At 43.2% G+C, this 24,611-nt stretch overlaps 1 protein-coding gene across 4 annotated transcripts in view; it reads right to left on the reverse strand.

The window, feature by feature from the left end:
- PAK3 (p21 (RAC1) activated kinase 3) overlaps positions 1-24,611 on the reverse strand; it is a 228,862-nt gene that overhangs the window by 101,290 nt on the left and 102,961 nt on the right. For 2 of the 4 annotated variants that reach the window (XM_069747127.1, XM_069747125.1), the window contains exon 1: positions 3,941-4,124. The exons of the other annotated variants lie outside the window; for them this stretch is intronic. The gene's annotated coding sequence lies outside the window, so the exon portion shown is untranslated. Of the gene's footprint in view, positions 1-3,940; positions 4,125-24,611 lie in introns of those variants that run through there. 4 annotated transcript variants of the gene reach the window in all.

Below are 24,611 nucleotides of genomic sequence, written 5' to 3' on the forward strand. Positions count from 1 at the left end.
CTTCTTTGTGCAGAATCGCTGCGATTCTGCACCCATAGGAATACATTGAACCGCTTACTTCCCGCATGGGGCTGTGCCCACGTTGCGGGAAGTAAGCGGATAATGTGCGGGTGGTACCCGGGGTGGAGGAGAGGAGACTCTCCTCCAGGCCCTGGAAACCATATTTGGGGTTAAAAAATAAAAAATCTGATTATACTCACCCTCTGATGTCCGGAGCTCCTGGGCGCTGCACGCGGCCATCCGGTCAGAGCTGCTGTGCGACCAGGACCTGCGGTGACGTCGCGGTCACATGACCGTGACGTCACGAAGGGTCCTTCTCCCACAGCATCTTAGGAACCGGACCGCCGGGTGCAGCGCCCAGGAGATCCGGACATCAGAGGGTGAGTATAACCAATTTTTATTATTTTTAACATTACTATTGATGCTGCATATTGCTGCATATGCAGCATCAATAGTATAGGCGGAAACCCGCAGCGGAAAACGCGGAACAAACCGCGATAAATCTGCAGGGAGAACCGCAGTTGTTTTGCCCTGCAGATTTATCAAATCCGCTGCGGGAGAACCCGCAGGGACCCGACGCAAGGTGTGAACATAGCCTAAAGGTTCTGGGAATGTGCAACTTGCAAAAAAGAAGGCTAAGAGGAAACTTAATAGCGTTCTACAAATATCTGAAGGTATGTCACAGTGTAGAGGGTTCATCCTTATTCTCATTTGCACATGGAAACAATGAAACTGAAAGAGAAAAGATACAGATTACATATGACAAAACTTTTTGACAGAGTGATCATTGAGTGGAACAGGCTCCCCCCCCCCCCCCCCGATTCTCTACCACCAGCTGAATGTCTGAAGGGGTGGCACTGCAATGTTAAATACAAGTCATTGGTCCTCAAGACTACTAGGAATCACAACTCACAGGAGAAAGCAATTTATTACGGCACAAGAATCCGATAGCATAACAGCTATTTTGGCATTATCTATTCATGTATTGCTTATTCGAAGAAGAGGTGGTCATTTTGTGCCTAAGGCCCCTTTCACACATCAGTTTTTTGCCGTCAGTCACAAACCGTTAGCTCGACGGATCGATAGATCCATCGCAGATTGTGAAAAACTGATGCGACGGATTCGTTTTTTCGACGGATCCGACTAGTGGATCTGGTTAATTGGATCGGAGCATGCGCAGTTAAAAAGAAAAGGAATCTGTAGCCAGATTCCGTCATGTGATGGATCCGGCGCCCATAGGCTTCCATCCGCGCAAACGATGGACGGCGAAGGATCTGTCACTGTCCGATTTTTCGACGTACACAAAAAACGTTACTTTGTCGGTCGTCTTTGGCCGCCAGACAATTTTCGACGGATCGGGTGAACGACAGATGAAACGTGAGGCCATCCGTCACAATCCGTCGCTAATACAAGTCTATGAGAAAAAAAACAGATCTGGCGGCATCAGTCGCCGGATTCGGTTTTTTTTTTCAAAATTCGACGGATTGCGACTGATAGCAAAAAACTGATGTGTGAAAGGGATCTTAGCCAAATAAATATAGGAAGACCACCATGGCATAAGATCCATCACTAAGGGTTTCCCATTGTACAGGATGCAATGTTACTGCAGTCAGCAAGCAACCAGATCAATGTGATCCCCATAAATCACGACAACATGGTCATCGCTTCACTTGTGTTTCTTATCTGCATAATGTAATTCTACACGTCCCATGAGAATGACCAACGATAAGATCCCACTGATACAACATTAACATGCTAAGCAGAAGCTTCAAGTACAGGGGAAGTGGTGCATTTTTTTTTTCTTTTTTTAATTATAACTTGGGATGGACAAATCCTGGAAGATCCCGTGGGGTCAGTGTTGGGTATCCTTCAATTTGAGATTTGCATTTAAAAAGGAATTGGAAGATATTCATACCCTCCCCTCCCCCAATGTACTGAAGTATTAGACCCACTAGCATTAATTTAATAGTAATTACTATTAGAAGGTTTCCATATCATATCACTTTAATATCAGTTTTCTAACATTTATAAACATGAAGTGTAGCTTATCTCCATTAGCTGGGGAGATAAATGTAGCATGTTGTTCCCTGTAATAGTATAGTGGGGGTGCTGATTGTCCATCAACTTAGGGGACACAAAAAGAAGTAAATCTATTAGTGATTAGTATCCGTGAAATTAAATAACCATGTCATATCCAGCATGTAATGTTATATTTCTATATTACATCACTGACTGTCAGCTGTGATATGTGTATTGTACTTTAATCTCCAAGATGACTAGAAATATATTAGAGACAGCTAGGATCTCGGAGTTGGACAAAGCCCTTTAACAAAAAGTGAATCAAGCCTCAAAAGGGACATTTTGCTATTTTGAGCCTTATCCACAGAATATGATATAAAGATCTGAGATAGAAATGCCCCTTTATGAAAGTTGTCTCATAAGGGCCACCGCTGTCCATATGTACAAAAATGATGTAAAATATAGACCGAGGACCACTGGCAGACACAGACAGAAGAGACCCTTGTGCTAGATTACGGTATATGGGCTTTTTACCGTCCAATAGCTCATCATAAAGCAAAACTTCAACTTCTTCGGTTGTGTAAATGGGCCCTTCTACCTCCCGGGCCCCTGTGATATGTCCGCGCCTGCAGAGGACCATTCTCAGAGCCGGATCAGTACGCTGATAGAGCATAGATGCTCTTGCTCTGACCGACTGTGGTTGTCCATGTAACACATGGGTCTCCCTCAGCCTTGCTGGTTTGGACGCTGGCCCCACAGCCATTGGCCACTATGTCCCCCAAAGAGGTCATGAAAAGTGAGAGACAAAATAGAAAAATAACCCTAATAGAATCTGTCATCGCAACCATTTTTTATTTGATTGGGTCATTGTATTTTTGCTAAGCAATTCCCTCTACATTCACAACATATGTGACGGATAATGAAAAGGTGAAAAATCTGACTTGTAATCTCGGACTTGTTCCTGTATTATATGGCCTCCGGGCTCTTCTTTGGAAATACAACTGCAACGTGAAAAGCAAAACAAACAAAATGTATCAGGTTTTATCTAAACAAGTCGAAAAAGCGGCCAGACACTGAGCATCTGCAGGATTCGTATGCGTGAAGACATCCCGCAGATTAGCAGAATTGTCCCAAGGACAACAATCGTCAATGCTCAAGTCCTTTGAGGGGTCGGCGGCAGGTTGATGCCAGTGAGGAGGCCGCGTGGGTATGACGACAGCCCAGCCAACGGAGCAGGGCAGAAAGGCTCGGACAAAGGCTCATATGCATATGGGGCCCATTACTGAGCTTCACACGAGCAGGTGTCTCCGCAAGGAGCACAATAGGGGTAGAAGATAATGTATGCAAAGTGGATATATTGCCCTCACAGCAGATGGCAGCGATTGCAAGCTCTTTTGGACACAGAGCGCCCCCGCCTCCCTTTTTCCATCCTAATATTTCTCAGAATCATACAGCAATTATCAATGAATCACCGTATGAATATAGCTCCGAGATGACTTGAATACATTGGGGGTCCTTTATGGATTCTTTCCATAGTCAATCATCACAGAGCTGCTTACATGTGTGGCGCCATCATACAAACAATATATATTCACAGTCACAACCAGCTCTGCGGCTACTGTACACCACGGTATACACAGATCCCACATCCAAGGTATACAAAGACCCATGGCTCCAGACATATGGAGATACCCCACCACAGCAGCCTTCTAGCTATACGGACGGCAATCATCATGGGGAAGCATACCGTAAGAAGACACACCGATAGAATATACAGATCAGCCACACATCAGGCCATATTACACTGCAATCTGAGCCGGCACACACTATTCTGCAGGCTGCGCCAACCGGGAGCGAGCAGAGCAGGCCATTGTAGCACAAGGCAGCATGGATAGGCTGGGAATAGAGAAGATGGCATTACCTGGCACACACCCGGGCATGCTGGGTCCTTAGTGTCCCTATGCTCCTGATGAAAGGGAAGCCCCAGATCAGTCCCTCTGCAGAAATGCTGCCATCCTTTCCCCAGCTCCTGACCTCCAGTGCTCACATTAGTGGCTTGGATGCTTCAGCTGCCTCCTTGCTGTTCCCTAGCCCATGATGTCACCAGCTTTCTGTGGCCCGGATTGGCTACCAGCCGGCTGATAATAATACTACTAATAGCACTAGGAGGGCTGGGATAGGCAAATCTTTTGTTTCGAAGCAGGAAGTGCACTGAAACCTTTCAGAGCAGGAGAGGGAGGGAGCTCAAAAAATGTGATGCTTTCCCTGATAGTACCATCTGCATTGTGTGTGGTCAGAGGTGCCACCAAGGCTGCAGACCCCTACCTGCCATCTGAGTGCACCTAGCCAGCATGGCGCTGCCCACACTGCACATGGACACAGGCGGATTACAATTCTCATTTATTTTCATCAATTGTTAAGAATATATTTAAAAAAAAAAAAAAATGCATGCCCACCGATGATTTATCATAATCTTCATAGACATAGCGCCAACATATTCCGCAGCACTTTACACATCTAAGATCCTTTACATCTTACACAATAAAGGACCCAAAAAAATTCTATTTCAATTTTGACCAATAGTAATGAAAACTTTTAAATGCTGCGCTCTACACTTTACATTTAGACTGTGGTTACTGGCAGTCAAACAATTTTGGGCGAGACGTAAGCTCATCACACGGGGGTCGCCATGCCATCCTACAATGACAATGTACGGCACATCAATAATCATGTGTTTTACATGATGGCAGAGCAGCAGTAAGGAGAAACCCAACAGCTACCAGAAGTAGAGGACGCGATCAATCACGTGCCGTAAAATGGGGGCACCGAAGGTGTGGAGCCCAACCATAAAGGAGGCATCATGGAACACGTGTATGGCAGAATATCGTGATCACCAAGAACGAACCTAACAGCACAGGCATGTGCTCCTAACAAAATATTAGCTTCACTACATCCGCTAACACATGGGGGACTTACTTTTGACAACGACGAAGAGGGGCTGAAAGACGGTGGCTGCAGAGCTGCACCCCAAGAAGCAGCAAGGTTCCGTTCTCTGAAGTGGCCATGATGCGGATTTATGGACCACTCTATACCAGAAGACAAATATTAACTGAACAGTCTACATTTTTAGTAGCATATTTATTCAAAAAATATCATCATAATTTGTGAAATGTAATATCAGTTCCTAGCACACACAGCTAGTGGGCCCAGCGTATGGTACAATACCGAAACCTGTATATGGGCATTGTCCCAGAATCAAAGCAGTACCAATATGGTAGCCCCATTCATACCCCCATAGTAGCTACAGCCAGTACACCCATAGTCATTTTAATGTCCTCAGTATAGTTACAGTTCTCCCCTAGCAGTGACAATGTTCCCATATTGCCCAAACAGCAGTTACACCGATGGTAAAGTACCCAAAAGGTGCAATCCTAGGCGATTTACATTGTTTTGCCCACAGTGACTCAATTAGTTAATGCATCCTCAGTGTATGCCCATTGTACCCGCTCAGCAGGTGACGCGCCCCATGTCACTGCACCCCTAGAGTGACAAATCACAAGCAACTGTGCTCACCGTGCCCAGTAAAGTCTCAGGATCGTGCAAGACTTGAAAAGAATATTAATGGCAAATATTTATGGAAATTACAATGTTACGACTTCTCATGGGTTCGTGATCTTTGGGGGATTTGTTCTAATCAAAAACATCCTGCTTTAATCTAGCAGATGAGACTTTACAAAGTGAAGAGTAAATGTAACGAGCATACATGAATGTACGTAAAGAAACATTGCCAAGCTTTTACAGAAGGGCAGGAGTTTTACCTACTGGTATATGCAAACATTGGCTTTTTCAGGAGGATTAAGCTTGGACCTTACCTGAAAAAGCACTCGGTAAACGATAAAAAGAATTAACACATGCACTGCAATATCCAAACAACCTGCTGTGTATAATTTCAGGCTTTTTCAGCTTCTGTTAACCACTTCTGGCCTCAAAAGCTGTGAAGCAGCTAAAAAGTGACCTGACCATTCTACTCTCGGCCTTCACTGCAAAAACGTCAAGATAGATGCTAAAGACAACGCTTGGGGTGTGTGTGTGTGAGTGTGCTTTGCTAAACAAAGCTCAACATGGCCTTGGCCAAAGCAAGATGGACACTCAGCAAAGTGGCATTCAACTTTATGAATCATACTGAAGACTATGGAGAGGAGATGCAGTGCTGTGGAGTCTAAGTCAAACCACAGACTCCTCAATCCTCCTGTCTCCAACACCACAGCACTGGTCACTACTGAGCATGTGTAGAAAGTGCAGCACAGATTCATCTCAAATAAAATCAGAGATCCTTAGATCAGGACAGACATTTATAGAACATTTCATAATTTTACCAAATTCCTATGAAAACAATTACAGCTCATCCTGCACTGAACTATGTACCCAATTTACCAATATATATTTTAGGAGACTGAGACGGTCCATTTTTTACCAAATCCACAGCCCTGAATGAGGCAGGGGAAGGGGAGAAAGGAGAACTAAGCACCCGGCAGACACTTTAGTGCTGGATTCACAGGCACACCGCTTAGAAATATAGTAACATGCAAGAAACAATCATAACGGTCAAAGATTGTGTTATCCCTCAAATACACACACATGGCAGCATGGTCTGAAAATCACCTGAAATCACACTAGAGATGCAGGAATAGATCGGCATATTATAAACAGCCATTTGCCATGAAAATCTTTACTCACTCTACAAAATAAAACTACCGTACATATGCAAACAGGAGATCCTTCCATTCATGCAAAGGATAGAAACTGCAATCACATGAATTTGTAAAAAGATATCATCCTCTGGAATATAAGGGTATGTGCACACGTAGAATGGTCCACTGCGGATTTTTCCACAGTGGATTTGATAAATCTGCAGGGCAAAAACGCTGCGTTTTTGCTGCAGATTTATCGCGGATTTACTGCGGTTTTTCTGCGGATTTCACTGCGGTTTTACAACTGTGGTTGTCTATAGGAGCAGCTGTAAAACCGCTGCATAATCCGCAGAAAGTAGTGACATGCTGTGGAATGTAAACCGCTGCGTTTTCACGCATTTTTTTCCGCAGCATGTGCACAGCGTTTTTTCTTTCCCATAGGTTGTAATGTAAACTCATGGGAAACTGCTGCAGACCCGCAGTTGCGGAAACGCTGCGGATCCGCAGCATTTTCCGCATCGTGTGCACATACCCTGACACTTAACATTATGGAACATGGAGTAACACAAATACCACATTCTAAGGGTATGAGTGCTAGAAAAGACACTCTGCAGTGAGCTATACATTGTAGCAAAGTCACTTAAGCTACAGTAAAATCCTAGCTCTGCAGGCTCCGATTATCTGCACCTGGCTGGCTCTGCAAATAACCAGGCTAGCTGTTCATCATAGGCCCCTTTCACACATTCGTTTTTTGCCGTCAGGCACAATCCGTCGAGTTTTGAAAAAAACGGATACGGCAAAAGTTGCAGCCGGATCCGTTTTTTTTCTCATACACTTGTATTAGCGATGGATGGCCTCACATTTCATCCGTTTTCACTAGATCCAGTGAAAATTCCTTTTCTGGCGGCTGGAGAAAATGGACTTACGAACTTTTTTGTGTCCGTCGAAAAAAGGACAGCGTTGCCGTCTGCCTTTTGCTATAATGGAACCCTATGGCGCTGGATCTGTCAAATGATGGAATATGGCGACGGATTCCGTTTTTTTTTTTTTTTTTTAAATTAAAGCATGCATTTTCCATTCTGTGGGTTCTCTCTCAGTCTCTCCCCCTTCTCCCGGATCAGCTAGTTGGATCAGGCGAAAAAAAAAACGGATCCGTTGCATCACTTTTTCACAATTTGCAACGGATCAGTTTTTCAAAATTAGCTGGATTGAGCCTGACGGCAAAAACCTGATGTGTGAACGTAGCCTTAGGCTACGTTCACATTAGCGGTTTGCGTGTTTGCGTCGGGCGCCGCAGCGGCGACGCATGCGTCATGCGGTTTTTTTGCCGCAAGCGTTGGGCGCAGAAAACGCAACAAGTTGCATTATTTTTGCGTCCAAATTTCAGCAAAAAAGGATGCATGCGTCGCAAAACGCAGCAATATAGCATGCGTTTTGGTGCGTTTTTATTTGCGTTGTGCGTTGCGTCGCCGACGCAGTGGCGCACAACGCAAATGTTAACGTAGCCTTAGTCAATCAGCTGGGGGAAAAGAAAACAAATCAAAATCGACCAGCGCGGATTTGTGTTGGGGCTAAAGAGTACGCACCGTACATATGTATAGCTCACTGCAGAGTCTGTTCTGGAGCAGATTGACTTCTAGAAAATTTCAAACACACATTGCAAAATCATTGTTTGGAGACAAGGATATATTATGTCAGGGATTCTCAACTTAATCACCAATGGAAAACCCCCTGAAAAGAGGTTCACTAATTTCTACTTAAATGATCCTTTGTATAGTGGTGAGTAAAGTATTTTGCAATTCTTAATTGTATTCCAGGATCTCTGACAGTTTTGTCTGACCCACGTTAAAGGGGCATGTGTCAGTAGGATCAAACCTCCTAAGCAGTCTACGTAGGCATGCAGGTCATAGGAAGATGAATAAAACGCTAATTTGATATCTGTGACCTCATGTCTTATTCCAGAGAAATCCACATTTTTTTAAATATGTAAATGAGCTGTTCAGGACTACAGGCCGTACAGCGATCTCCCTGAGAATCGGCCTCCAGAGATTATAAATGAAATGGAGTATAACCAGTGTGATGTGTAATGGCCACTCTCTGCTTTCCTGATCTCACTGCAGAGCTGTGTGTGGTTATACCTGACATCTGTGGGTTCCTCTCAGCTTCCATCTCACAGGCAGACAGGGCTGCAGTACAGCAGAGCTGTGAGAGCTGCAGCAAATGTGTTTGCAAGGAGACACAGTTCAGTTCAACTGTTCTGTGATAATTACATGTCTCACACTGGTAACAACCCCTTTCAATTCTAATAATCTCTGGAGGCAAATTCTCAGCGAGATCTGTGTCTGGCCCATAGGGTGGAACAGCTCATTTACATGTAAGAAAAATGTGGATTTCTCTGGAACAAGACATTGAATTGCAGATATCAAGATATTTTAGTCAGCTTCCTTTGCCCTACATGCAAATATAGACGGCTTTGGAGGATTGATCCTACAGACCGATTTCCTTTAAACATATTAGGACTAAATCAGTTTGCCATTAAAAACAGTTTTGGAGCGACAGTCTCCTTAAAAAAGGGTTTTCTGGTTTTGGGTCTAGCACAGATTGCTGCCACCGCTGCCCCTACCGTCTGCCATTTTCTATAGCATCGGGGTTACATCGGCAGCGTTGTAGCCAATAACGGAGCTCAGTGGCCCTGAGCAACTTGAGCTGTCAACTTGGGGAGAACTGATGAGCTCTTTATTGAGAGGAACAGTGTAAAAAAAAACAAAAAGTCAACATATGAATTTTACAACATGAATAGGAATATTAGCCAGGCTAGACACAGACTACTAGCAAGATATTTTTTCCCTTTGATCCCAGGAGCGAACCATTGCCATTAATAATGTAAAAGCAACAGCACTCGGTTGGGAAACATTTCTGTACGCCGCTCTACTCTATGTATGTAGGAAAGACATTAACCCCAAAGCCTATCCATGCTTATCTAAGTGTAGGAAAATGTCCCAACCCTGGAGAAGCACTGACATCCATCACTTTACTAAGCTTTCCAGCTCAGTTTAGTGCATTGTACTCTAGTTGACTGTGCATTAATATTGGCTCATGATGCCAGTGAACAGCGCGGCTCTCAGCTCCAGCCATTACCTATTTATATAGAACTAAATATATGTGAAAAGACAACTCTAAAGTACATTATTGGAAGATGGGCGACTCCTCTGGACCATAGGCCTTGCCAGATGCTTCTGGGAAGAGACACTCAATAACAGCCAACAACCTCATGGATACAGTAAGAGCCTTGATTTCATTCTGCACAATTTTTTGAACATTAGTAGAAAACTGTATATGGGTCATCACTGCCACTGGGACTTGTAAAGGCTTCAGAGGATATCCAATTAACATTCACTGGTATATAATAGGGGCACGCTGCCATGCAGTCATTTACTGATCAATAGCAAGGTGGCTGAGAAATTCAGCAACGTCACAAATGATTGAGGACTTCAAGATGAACTGGTCATATGAGGGAAAAAACGGGGCAATTGTCCTGAGGACTTCATCTAGGAGCCTCAAAATATCCTACATGCTAACGGACAGTATAATCTGAAGACAAGACCTCCAGATTGAGGAGAACAGCATGTAACAAGAACTTAGTTTCTCTTTTCATCTCTATTTTCAAGACTCCAACATTAGGTGGATGGTTCCTGTTGCTGTGGGTAAGCTAGCTGCTCCATTGCTCACTGCATGGCAATTTAATCAGGTGACCACAAGGGGCACTATATATGCACTAATGTTTCCACCAATACTAACCACTCGTATATTTGTAGATCTTCAGACAAGGACGACGCCTGGTTTCCAATAGAAAGGGTGGCTTTCTCCTGCATGTATCTTTCACCCTCAATTCATGGGTAACATTTCTATTCAGTGAAGACAGATTTTCCCATCACGGAGATAGAAGATGATAGTTGGGGAGTTTAAAATTCTATGGAGACGAAGGAGGAGCTGGAGACAGATATTCTGCTGCAAGTTCTCCTTAAACAACAATTTCCATAGACCTTTATGGGCACCAATTGCCATCTCCGACCTCAGTAATGGGAAAGTCTGTATTCACTGAAGACAGATTTTACTTTGAGAATAAAAGATCAGTCCAGGAGGAGAAATAAGCAGATTTCTCTGACAAGATATATTAGAAAGTACCGGTATGTTATTTTCAAGAGAACTATTGATTTACGAAATATAAATTTAAATGAGGGTTTTGCCAAGTACCCCATACACAGATAGCTGCCGAACCTTCTACACACAGGAATACTTAGCTTGTGTTCCTTACAAGATCTGCTGGAAGACTTTTACCTGTAGAAGCCCATCATCTCCTCGGAGAGCAAAACTATTGCCCGCTGAAAAGTTCAGCAAGCCGGATCCCTCTCACCCTCAACATCTGTCAGGGGAGAGACGGGAGACCCCATTACACTTCACTGTCAGCTGATCTCGCCGATAGCGAAGGATTCTAGTCTAATGTGTATGAGGCCTTCAATGTAGTGAATGATGGACAGTCTATATCAAATATGTATGTCCCACTACAAATACTATTCGTTTCTATGTAATAAACTGCAATGTTCACTCCTGCCGGCTGAGAGCCGACTATGGCCAATACATCTGCAAATTAGAATTTGTCTGTATATTCTATATGCTACACTATATAATGTATTGTATTGTTCTGTTAATACTGTGAACTCCTTCTGGAGAGAAAGTATGTCCTCTAGTAAAAGTTAGGTCCAAGAGCCAAAATCACAGAGTTGCCATATGTAATAGACCTCTGTTATTCCACATGATACATAAAAGGAGGATGATAAAATAAAATATAAAACAAGGGAAAATTAAGAGGTCATTCATTATATGCACCAATCAGGTTCTTCCTCTCATTTCTCATAAGCCTTGGATACATAAAAGCTTCCACCAGATTGGTAGATATGGTATCAGTACCATTTTTGCTGTGCAATCGTTTGTACAATCTCCCCAAGCACCACTTCCATACGTTCTGTCTGAGTAAGCCATTTTTAGCATATAAAGCGGACTTCCCGAGGAGGAGGCCTGATCGCCCGGCTGAAGATATTAATTTTGCACAGGTGCTCACGGTGGTAACAAAACATTCCCTGCTGCACATAAACCTTCAGATTAATTCACTGTAAAAATTCTTGGCAGATTACAGGTTAGACATGGGATGTCAGCAGTGGAAGCCAAACCTGCAGACCTCTAGGACTTCCATTACTATTCTTGGACTTGAAATAAATTCTCGGGCTGGCTGCTAAATAAGGCAATTTCCAGGAGAATGGAACATGGAAAAACGAATCTAAAGCAACACTGAAGCAAATCCTTTTTTTGCCTAACCTAATAATGGAGAGAATCTAAGAATACCATTTTCAGTTGTGTTATTTCTCGGTTGCCTGCCAAGTTCAAATGATCCCTCTAAAGCCAACTGGTAGTTCAGTGACATAGGACTGCTGTCCACCAATTCACATTGTTAAGTCTACCTGTATCCTATGTAATGCACCTTCAATGTATCTTTTCTGCCTCCTGCTTCTGATAGGTGTCTCCTGCTATTACAGACAGGAGGAAGCAGGGACAGGCTAAAGATACAGCTCACATAGTGTGGGCACAATATTTATTTACAATATTTTACCCATTTATATAGAGCCATTAATTCCACAGCACTTTACAGACATTATCATCACTGTCCCCTTTGGAGCTTACAATCTAAATTCCCTATCAGTATGTATTTGGAGTGTGAGAGGAAACGGAGAACCCAGAGGAAACCCACACAAACATGAGGAGAACATACAAACTCACTGCAGATGTTGTCCTTGGTGGGATTTGAACCCAGGACCCCAGTGCTGCAAGACAACAGTGCTAACTACTGAGCCACCATGCAGAATATGACGTATATCTCACACAGGGGCGGACATATCATTGGTGCAACCCGGGCGACTGCACAGGAGCCCAAGAGGTACAGAGGTACAGGAAACAGTTTATACTTCCCCTGCCTTCTGCTTCCAATAGGTTTCTCCTGCTCTTGCATCTCAATATATGCAGAATATCCAGTGTATCATGCGAGATGCCGTTTAAGCCCATCTCCTGCTTGTTATAATTTCTTCTGCTCTTACTAGCACTGCAGTCAGTCAATGACAAGCAGAAGACCGGGGAGGCAGGCGGAAGCTCCATCTCACATGAGACACTGGATATTCTGCACACACCATTAAGATTCAGCTTCAGCCTTCTTCCCACTTTTAAGAGCAGGAGAAACCTATTGGAAGCAGAAGGCAGGGGAGACAGATTGAAGCTGCATCTCACATGACACAGGGCATTCTGCACAGATTACTAACAAATAGCAAAGATAGTGTGTGTCAGGGGTGCTATATAACTACAGCTGATCGATGTGTGGACTTCTCAGGTGTGATAGAATTGCAGCACATGCACGGATATAAATTGCTAACGTACAGATTAACAAATAAATTTTCATGTCTTACATATGTATTCTACCCCTATAAGTCACAGCCAAGATCAGCAATCTGAACTTCATTAACAAATATACTCTTACCAGATGGAAGAGCAGGGATCGTTCTATGAATACAATCTTTCCTCTCTGAGAGCAGACAATGGAAGCACTAAATGCAGAGTTATTTTAGGCAAGAGAAGACAAGAAATTGGAGCGTCACTTAAAAAAAATTAAAAAGTGGAATATAAATAAGTGTTAAAAATAGATTAATTTGGGCTATCTACATTATGTTACTCACATAGTTTCGAGACGTTTCTCATTTTATTTTCATTTGTTATACAGCTGCAAAGACATGGATCGGAGAGTTGGCGTGACAGCCATAGTGTTAGGCATGCTGCTATAAAACAGATGTGATTAAAAGCTGTGGGGGTGGTTTATTAAAAATTTTTGTGTGGTTTAAAATGGCTAGGAAAGGTCTTTAAAATGAGGTTTGATGCCCTGCAAAGAGTGAAGACTAGGTTTTTAAAAATTGGCAACTGGATGTATATCCTCGGACAAACACACAGATGAAGTGTATTGCCCCGCACAGACCCATCGATCGATGCACCGCAATACACGCTGCCAGCCAATCAGTGGCCAGCAGCTGATGTCGGCGTGCATGTGACCATAGCAGTGACGTCATTCACTCCCATCGCAGGCTGAAGTCAGCTGCCGTCTTACAAGAGGACGAGGGCATTGGGGGAAAGAAGGGAAAGTGAGTATTTATTTATCTTACATCAGTGGCCATACTACTACATGGATGACTATGGGCTGTGCATTACACTATATGGATGGTTATGGACTGTGCATTATACTATATGGAGGACTATGGTGTGCATTACACTGTATGGATGACTATGGGATGGATTATACTATATGAAGGACTATGGTGTGCATTACACTGTATGGATGGCTATGGGATGCATTATACTATATGGAGGACTATGGTGTGCATTACACTATATGGATGACTGTGGGATGCATTATACTATATGGAGGACTATGGTGTGCATTACACTATATGGATGACTGTGGGATGCATTATACTATATGGAGGACTATGGTGTGCATTACACTGTATGGATGGTTATGGACTGTGCATTATACTATATGGAGGACTATGGTGTGCATTACACTGTATGGATGACTATGGGATGGATTATACTATATGAAGGACTATGGTGTGCATTACACTATATGGATGACTGTGGGATGCATTATACTATATGGAGGACTATGGTGTGCATTACACTGTATGGATGACTATGGGATGGATTATACTATATGAAGGACTATGGTGTGCATTACACTGTATGGATGGCTATGGGATGCATTATACTATATGGAGGACTATGGTGTGCATTACACTGTATGGATGGTTATGGACTGTGCATTATAGTATATGGAGGACTATGGTGTGCATTACACTATATGGATGACTGTGGGATGCATTATACTATACTAGATTGTGGCCCGATTCTAACGCATCGGGTATTCTAGAATATGCATGTCCCTGTAGTATATGGACAATAATTATTCCAGAATTCGCGGCAGACTGTGCCCGTCGCTGATTGGTCGCCATGGCAACCATTATGACATCTACGTCGATACTGTACCCGTCGCTGATTGGTCGAGGCGAATTCGCGGCAGAATGTGCCCGTCGCTGATTGGTCGAGGCAACCTTTATGACATCGTCGCCATGCTGTGCCTGTTGCTGATTGGTCGAGGCCGGGCGGCCTCGACCAATCAGAGACTTGGGATTTCCAGGACAGACAGACAGAAAGACAGACAGACGGAAAAACCCTTAGGCAATTATATATATATAGATTGTGGCCCGATTCTAACGCATCGGGTATTCTAGAATATGCATGTCCCCGTAATATATGGACAATGATGATTCCAGAATTCGCGGCAGATTGTGCCCGTCGCTGATTGGTCGAGGCAACCTTTATGACATCATCGTCGCCAAGGCAACCATTATGACCTCTACGTCAATACTGTGCCCGTCGCTGAATCAGAAACGTGAGATGTCTACGTCCTTTATGACATCATCGTCGCTGTGCCCGTTGCTGATTGGTCGAGGCCTGGCGGCCTCGACCAATCAGAGACGCGGGATTTCTACATCAATGCTGTGCCGGTCTCTGATTGGTCGAGGGACGCGGGATTTCCAGGACAGACAGACAGAAAGATAGAGACAGACGGAAAAACCCTTAGGCAATTATATATATAGATGGAGGACTATGGTGTGCATTACACTATATGGATGACTATGGACTGTGCAGTACGTACATACATATACACACACCCCAGGATGGGGACAAGTATAAGAGACATACCAGGATGGGGACATATATACACTGGGGACCCGGTCTAAATCTAGCACCAGGGCACATCAGACTCTAGTTACGCGACTGACAGACATACGTCTGCGGGGTATACTTGTACTGTAGGCCAGTGTTCTTCTATTAGATAGTTATGAAGTATAGTTCTTTAACTTGATTGCTTACAAATAAAAACAGTGGTGAACTATTGTCACTTTCTGGCCTCGGTCTTTGACAGCTTCCAAACGGGAACGTTTCCACCAGCACATGTGCATACTGACAGATGAGTGAGGTGCATCCGCTATGTGTTAGCAGTATGGTTCAAAACTTTTTTTATTTTTTAATCCTGAAAAAATAAAATATTTGACAGAGGAGATCATTAGTGAGCACAAGTACCAACAAATATATTGACGGTAAGGCTGTGTTCACACTTCATTTTTGCAGTGAGTCTGGCTGGGGAGAGGTTCCACCTCTGAAAATGGGATTCACATGATCCTCCAGTGGGGTCCTAGAGTACTATAACGCGAACGGAGTGTAAATTAACTATTTTTTTTTATTTATTTATTTTTTGAATGTCCTTTTGTTATGGAAAAAAATAATAAAAACCAAGCGGAGTTCAATTGCACCCCATTTGAGTCAGTGCAGGTTATGAGCTTGTTGGGGGCTACTCTAAATCTCCTTATTTATGGGAATTCAGGTAAAATCCATGCAAAAGACGCAATGTGAACAGGGCCCATGAAGCAGCATTCAAAATGCATGTTGCTGCCTGTTTACTACTCAATTGGAAGCCTTTATCTGTATACTCCAAATATATATTAGTCAGAATATATTATGCTATTGTGGCCAATAAAATAAATAAGTAAAAATTGATGCTACAAGAAAAGAGGTCAAAGTTTCACATTTCAGATTCTGAGTGTTTATTTCATTAAAAAAAAAAAAATCACAATTTACTAAATAAGGAGCATCAAATTTTTGCCACAACTTTGTACTGCAGTTTAGGCTCCAGTCAAAAGCCCAGAAAGACGGTGTTCGGATAGATCCCCGAAAGATCCCTTCGCTATAACAGCATAGTCATTTTTGTGCTCCATTTGTTCCGATGGTGTCTGAACCATTCTATAAAAAAAAAACACAAAAAAAAACGTAGCATACACAAGACACAAAAAGTGAAAGTCGACTGTCAAATACGACAGCTGCAGATGCCATTCATTGACTTTTAACGAAGAGTTATTCCCAAAACAGTGAAGTTAGACCTTCAGTAATCAATAGGGACTGACTGCTGGGACTCCCAGTGATTGCAACAGCGGTGCTCTGAAACCTGTGCCCTTCTTCAATGGGAGAGGTCATGGAGCATGCGCTGCACACTTCTACTCCAGCTGCGGCTCCGCAGAGCTCCGTTATTGTGGCTCCCGAGCCCACCTCTCGGGATCGCTGGGGGCTCCAGTAGCCGGATCTTCAGCAATCAGTAATTAACCAGTGGGAGATGAACTTACTATTTTGAGACTGACCCTTTAGTTCAAAGTCAGTTACCTGACGCAGAACATTGCAGATTGCCGGCTCATTAATTACTGCAGAATTATGATAAATATAATGAAACATCTCATTACGCTACAAGGGTTTCCCAAGGCATGCCCTGCAGGGGATAGGAAATTCCCAGACAGCAATGGAAGAGTTAATCCCGCAGGAGCAGCTGCCGCTCTGCTGTCACATAAAAATAAGCAGGAAGGGAGCTGAAAACTAAGAATTAAATCTCTGGGACCGGCTGGAATATGATGTCATGGTTTCCCAGCTTGGCGGTGATTGGTCCAGCGGTTCAGCATCTGCCGGGAGCTCAGGGCTACCCATTTGCCTGAGGAACAAACCTTTCAGAAGGGCTTTGAATGGTGAACGGTTACCGTGACAACCTGAGCGGTGTCAGCTCCTGATAACAGAATAATGAGGCTGTCTGGTGAAGCGCGGCCTCAAAACATGTGTAATTATTAATACATCTTGGAAGGCGCCGCTTTCAAAGAACCCAAATCCATTCATAATGCATTCCTCCAACAGAGGGGAGCGTGAAGGGCTGGACCGACACACGATGGAGCTACACTGAAGGCTTACAACTGGAGGTCCAGAGTCGGAAGAGAAAGCCGCCAATCACTGGCTCATTCCCATTAATAACGTACAGATATAAGGAACGTATGAACCCATCTTGTGCCATCTATCCCGCTGCTGGTTTAATGCACTCCGCCGCGGAGATCGGAGCCATACACGTACGGTGACCCCCAATCTGGCAAATACCAATATTACTCACCTTCATGGATGTCAGGGCACACTTACAAAGTTACTCTCAAGAACTAGAAATCGCAAAAATTCTTGTGAAAACAAGCAACTTTACAAATGTGCCCCTTGTTAATGATGTTTACTAGCCGTTCCTTAGGTTACAGTCCCCTTCTGCAGTTTATCAGAGGTGGCTGGTTTCCTAGGCAGAGAGTGCAGCGCTTACAAGCTCTTTGCCATGAAGCAGCTTCAGTGTCACAGCATTCCTCCTGAGGGGCAGAAGCAAAGATGTCTCCACTTGTAGCATCAGAGAGCGCACAGCTCAGGCCAGAAGTGCTGCCGAGCAGAACTGTCAATCAGGAGCACCCCGCCAGCGGAGAGCCGGGAGGCAGAGGTGCACCCTGCTCCTGAAAACGGATCTTGAGAAAAGAAAAAAGTTAAAGCAGTTAACGCAGTCTTTGGAGAATAGCGCAGAATTTTTTTTTTACATTATGGCAATTGGTAAGCAAATGTGAAAACGTGTGTGAAAGGTAGAAAACCAAATATGGCTGACAGGGGGCATGGCCAACAACTTTTTGCCAGCTTTATTAAAGCACCACGCCAGCGTGTTTTTTTCTTATTTCAGTGCTGGAGTGGCGCCACTAATTTAACTTCCCAGACTCTAGTCTTATATTTCCCATCGGCCATATTCAGCTCGTCCTGCAGTCCCACGATGCCATCTTGTGACCACAACTTCTGATTGACAGGAAGTCGAAGGCAACGGTCACAAGCTTTCAGTGTAAGTCTATGAGGACCTCGTTCTGCTCCTATAGACTTACATTGAGTAGTGATTTCCAGCTTGCCCAGCAAACACTGGAGCGATCCGGAAGATCCCAAACTGCAGAAGACCAACGGGAGCAGCATCGATAACAGATGAAGAAGGAGGCTGGTAAGACCGGGGACAGATAACTTAGATTAGAAGCACCACTCCAGCAGTAAGTTCCCTGTCCCATCTTATACTTACCAACAGCCGTCTTCATCTATTATCGTTGCAGCTCCAACCGTTCTTCTGAGGGTTGGGACCTGCAGGACGGCTCCGGAGGTCACTTCTCAGTGTAAGTCTATGAGAGTCAGAATGAGGCCAGACGAGGCTCTCGTAGGCTTACACAGAGATTGTGACCGTTGTCTATGACGCACACCTCAGTTTTTCTTGTACAAGTTTATCAGTGCATTTCACAGATAGCACTCATACCTATCAATCTATGGGGCTGTCCATAGGTTTGGTTTGATTTTTTTTTTTATTTATTTATTTATTTTTTTAACGGACCAAGTGGTCCTTTTAAAAAGACAGAGCCATGTCAGATCGTGATCGAAGGGTCGGATCAAAATCAGCAAAGTCTGAGTCTGTGGAAAAAAATCATTCCGCAATTTGAGGACATCAGATTAGTCAGATTTTCAAGGACTGTCAGAAAGAAGAAGGTGGAAAAAAACATTTTTTATCTCCATGTACGAAAAAAAAACTAATGACAATGATCAAACTCATTGGTCCGTTTTTGGTCCCTAATTCAGCATAGTATGACACAGGGTGGTTTCACACTTGCGTTTTTGTCTGCAGTGTTTTTTGCACAAAAAACGCATGCGTTTTTTTTCCCTATATTTAACATTGAAAACGCATGCGTTTTTTGTTGTACGCGTTTGGTCGCGTATTGAAACGCATGCGTTTTTTTGCTGCATGCGTTCTTTTTCAGAAATGCAACTTGTAGTATTTTTGAGAGGCGTTTTTTTGACACATAAAAACGCATGCTTTTTTTGTGTCAAAAAATACATTGGAGTCAATGGAAACGCATGCGTTTTTAAGCACATGCGTTTGTTTGCTTTAAAAACGCATGCGTTTTTATTTAAAAAAAAACAGAAAACACACTGATATGCCACCCCCCACCATAAAGGTGATAAAGGGATCCTAACCCTAAAGGGATCCTAACCCTAACCCTAACCCTAACCCTAAAGGGATCCTAACCCTAACCCTACCCCTAACCCTAAAGGGATCCTAACCCTAACCCTACCCCTAATCCCTTTAGGGTTAGGATCCCTTTAGGCTTAGGGTTAGGGGTAGGGTTAGGATCCCTTTAGGGTTAGGGTTATGGTTATGATCCCTACCCCTAACCCTAACCCTAACTATTTCTGTTTATAGTGGGTTTTTTACTTTATTTTGATGATTGGCAGAAGTCACACATTTCTCAGCATGCGTTTAAAAAACGCAAATGCATGAAAAAACGCATGTAAACGCTGCGTTTTTTGACCACATGCAAAAACGCATGCGTCAAAAAAATGCAGCGTTTGCACGCGTTTTTTCACCATGCGTTTTTTTTTTAAAACGCATGCGTTTTGAAACGCAAGTGTGAAACCAGCCATGTGCACACGATGCAGATTTAGTGCAGAACTGCAGCAGATTTTTCTGCTGCAGAAACGCTGCAGAACTGTACTGTGATTTACAGTACAATGTAAATCAATGTGAAAAAAAAAAGCTGTGCACATGGTGCAGAAACATCTGCGCAGAAACGCTGCAGATTTCAAAGAAGTGCACGTCACTTCTTTTGAGCAGTTCTGCAGCGTTTCTGCAGCAGATTTTTCTGCACCATGTGCACAGCTTTTTTTTTCACATTGATTTACATTGTACTGCACAGAAACTGCACAGAAACTGCACAGAAACTGCACAGAAACTGCACAGAAACTGCACAGAAACTGCATCAAATATGCAGATGCAGATTTAGTGCAGAAAATTCTGCACCACATTTCCTACGTGTGCACATAGCAGACGTCCACTGATCTCAAGAACCAGTCTAGGAAATGGCCTGAAAAAATTAGAAAAAGTTATCCCCTATATATAGGGAATAATTTGCCGATTGCTGGGGTCCCATAGACCAAGATTAAAGCTGAGGCAGAATGCGGGCTGCAGAACCCAGTCTTGGCTCTAGTCTCAGGGACCAGAGACCCAGCAGTCAGCAAGTTACGCTCTATCCACATCACCTCCCATTTCTATGGAGAATAACTTTTATTCTGGTGGGGGAGTGTAAACCCTTTGAAATTGAAAGTCTACATATCTGCACTCAGTTTATTTTGATTTATGGACTCATCTCACTTGCGGCAGACAAGTAGGATTAGCATACGATGTAAATCGTACCATGAAATTCTATAGAGACCGTGCTTCAGCAAGTCTGTGATATACTCCAAATTACCCAGTTCATTCGTATTAGGAACCTTGTCCAAGATGATTCTGGACAGAAGCGGCAGGAACACATGTGCAGGGTCAAAAAGTTTGTTAACAAACGGAATCTCACCAGGATTTTAATCTCAAAAGTATTTACCTGCACATGTAGCTCTTTCAAAGACCAATCCAACAATACCTTTATGACCAGACTGCTCTAACCTTACTGAGAATTCACGATTTGACTGGATATGCAAACGAGAATTACGGTAAGTGTTTTTTGACTTGCCGAAGCCCTTTCCAAGCCTCTGTCACTCCAGCTCTTTTCCTCACCCAGCACTACCTCCTCCTGCTTGAATAACAGGTACTCTGCTATGTGAATTAAAGCAAAAAAAAAAAAAAAAAAAAAAGTGGTTAGTCAAGCAGGAGGAGGTAATGCTGGGTGGGGGATAGAGCCGGAGTGACGGAGGCTTGGAAAGAGCTTTCATGCACCAAAAGCCACATCAGCCTCAAATTCGGATTTCTCAGTAATGTAACAACAGGCTGGCCATGTAAAAGGTATTGTTGGACCGGTCTTTAAAAGAACGACATGCGCAAAGAAATTACAAAAGATGGAATGGATGCACAAGAAGTCGATTGTTTTGACTTTGTAGTACATATGTTCCCTCATTCTTTTTAATGTTACTAGAATGCTTTTTCAGGTGGGTCCCAGGCACGATATGAAGAGAAAAAAAAAAAAAAACACACACACACACACACACACACTGTGTGCACAATCCCCAGGATCTGTTTCACACATTTTTTTTCCTTACATGTGAAAAATGATCTGTGTTTTTTTTTCCTCTTATGAAGATAAAAAAAAATCTGCACTTCTTTAACACCTAAAAACAGTAGAATACGGACAAAACATGGATGTCATCTCTAAGGCATCATTGTTTTTTTTCCCCCCAACTAGTCCAATGACTTGTATTGGCGTGCTTATTCTGTAACACGATCACATCCATTACAGTCTATGGGGCTGTTCACAAGCCTGGATATTATTTGCTGAACAAGCGTCCACAGAAAAAATAAATTAAGAAATTAAGTGAAGACATTTGGGGCTTTTTTTTTTTTCTTTTTGAGTCACAGGTGCCATCCATTTTGTTACTGTAATGGGTAGGATAAGCCAAGAAATATTTTTCGGTGTTCATTTGAGAAAAAAAATGGTAATGGTAAAGATGGACAAGCAAGTCAAAAATAAATGGAAATAGGATCCAGCACATAAAAAAAAAAGACTTTTTTTTTTTTTCTTAAACACATGCTAGAAAAAACAGACGGACAGTCTTAGGGTATGTGCACTTGTTGCGGATTCTCTGCGGATTTGCAGCGTTTTTTGCAGTGCAGAAACGCTGCAGATCTGCAATTGATTTACAGTACAATGTAAATCAATGAGAAAAAAAAAATGCTCTGCACACTTTGCGGAAAATCCGCTGCGGTTTAAAAGAAGTAGCATGTCACTTTTTTGTGAATCTGCAGCGTTTTTGTACCCATTCCATTATAGAAAACCGCAGGGGTAAAAAACGCAGCAAATCCGCAAAAACAAAAACGCAGCAAAAACGCACAAAAAACACTGCGGAACCGCACAAAAAACGCAACAAATCCGCAGGTGCGTTTTCTGCCAGGAGAGGCAGAATTCGCACCAGAAATTCCTAAGGCTAATCCGCAACGTGCGCACATAGCCTTAGTGAGGCGTGAAGGAGAGGTTTTTCCATTTTATTCCTACTGGAATTTAGCCCAATTTTCATCAGCAGAGACTTTCCTCCCAGAGATATTCCAAGTAAGACACAACCATCCTACCTTATAAGCAGGAGACTCTGGCAGTAATCAGAGTGTACTGTAGACAGATGGCACTGATTGTGGTGGAGGCACAATCTACATAATTACTAAGGAGCAAAAGCTGCAAAACTTTATTCTGAATAAAAGGAAAAAAATCTCAGAAAAAAAAATATAAATAAAAAATAAATATATTAATATACCATATATTTATATTTCTTTTATATAATATATATTTCTTATATATTTACATTTCTTTTTTTTTTTATATGACAACAAGCTCCAAGAATAGCACAAAGGAATTACAGTGTCTGAATACTGCCATAAGACGCAGTGCATTGTCCAGAAAAGGTGGTCTGCGCCATGCGGCTCTGTAATGGTTGGATGACTACACCGGTACTTTTATCTCCATACCATAGACGGGATACACTGGATTTCAGCACATACATGTTTATAACATATTACAATAGCCCGCTAGCACACAAAGGCATAAGGGGGTCCCTGTGCAGGAACAGTATAATGGACCCCTCGCAGACCAATTGTTCATCACAAAACACAATTCCACCTGCTTTGGAGGCAGGAAGTTAACGGGCCATTTCTGGGCTCCTGTGCAACTGCACAAGTTGCACTAACGATTAGTGATGAGCGAATATACTCGTTACTCGAGATTTCTCGAGCACGCTCGGGGGTCCTCTGAGTATTTTTTAGTGCCCAGAGACTTAGTTTTCAGCGCCGCAGCTGAATGATTTACATCTGTTATCCAGCATAAGTTCATGTGGGGGTTGCCTGGTTGCTAGGGAATCCCCACATGTACTTATGCTGGCTAACAGATGTAAATCATTCAGCTGCGGCAAGAAAAGCTAAATCTCCGAGCACTAAAAAATACTCAGAGGATACCCGAGCGTGTTCGGGAAATCTCGAGTAACGAGTATATTCACTCATCACTACTAACGATGTCTGCCCCTGCAATAGACCTACCTGGCAGCAGTCACTCTAGGTGTGGTCTGCTATAGAACAAGGTTTTCACCATTGTGGGCGCAGATAGGGTGTTTTAGAGAAGTTTTATATTCTGTATTTCTCACAATTTCTCTTTGTGGCTGCCAGCAGGTACCATCTTGGGCTACTTTCACACGACGCATCCTGTGACAACGCAGCACAACAGGGGCAGCGGATCCATCATTACAACGCATCCGCTGCCCCATTGTGAGTTGCAGGGAGGAGGGGGGCGGAGTTCCGGCCACGACACACAAAAAAAGTTACATGTAACTTTTTTTGTTCCGACGGTCCGCCACAACACGACGCAACCGTCGCACGACGGTTGCGACGTGTGGCAATGCATCGGTAATGTTAGTCTATGGGGAAAAAAACACATCCTGCAGCTAACGTTGCAGGATGCGTTTTTCACCAAAACGACGCATTGCGACGTGCGTCGTACGACATTAGTGTGAAAGTAGCCTTAGGGAAGATCAATGTTACCTGTTAACTTTTCTTTCTTAAATGCAACTATTGATGTTGCACCTTTAGCACCCTGCTCAGAGAATATCCCTAGGAAGTACTGAGTCCAACCACCGGGTGGGTCAGAAATTTCTAATGTAAGACAGGCCAGAAAACAGTCGCTATACAGTCTCAGAATAAGGCCGGCGTCACACTTGCGAGTTTTACGGACGTAAGAGCGCAGAAACTACGTCCGTAAAACTCGCAAAAAATACGTCACAATTATTCTCTATGCCCCTGCTCCTATCTGCCGTATTTTACTGATCAGTATTATACGGCTTTCTACGGCCGTAGAAAATCGCAGCATGCTGCGTTTG

The sequence above is a fragment of the Ranitomeya imitator genome, chromosome 2 (genome assembly GCF_032444005.1).
Source record: "Ranitomeya imitator isolate aRanImi1 chromosome 2, aRanImi1.pri, whole genome shotgun sequence".
Lineage (NCBI taxonomy): Eukaryota > Metazoa > Chordata > Amphibia > Anura > Dendrobatidae > Ranitomeya > Ranitomeya imitator.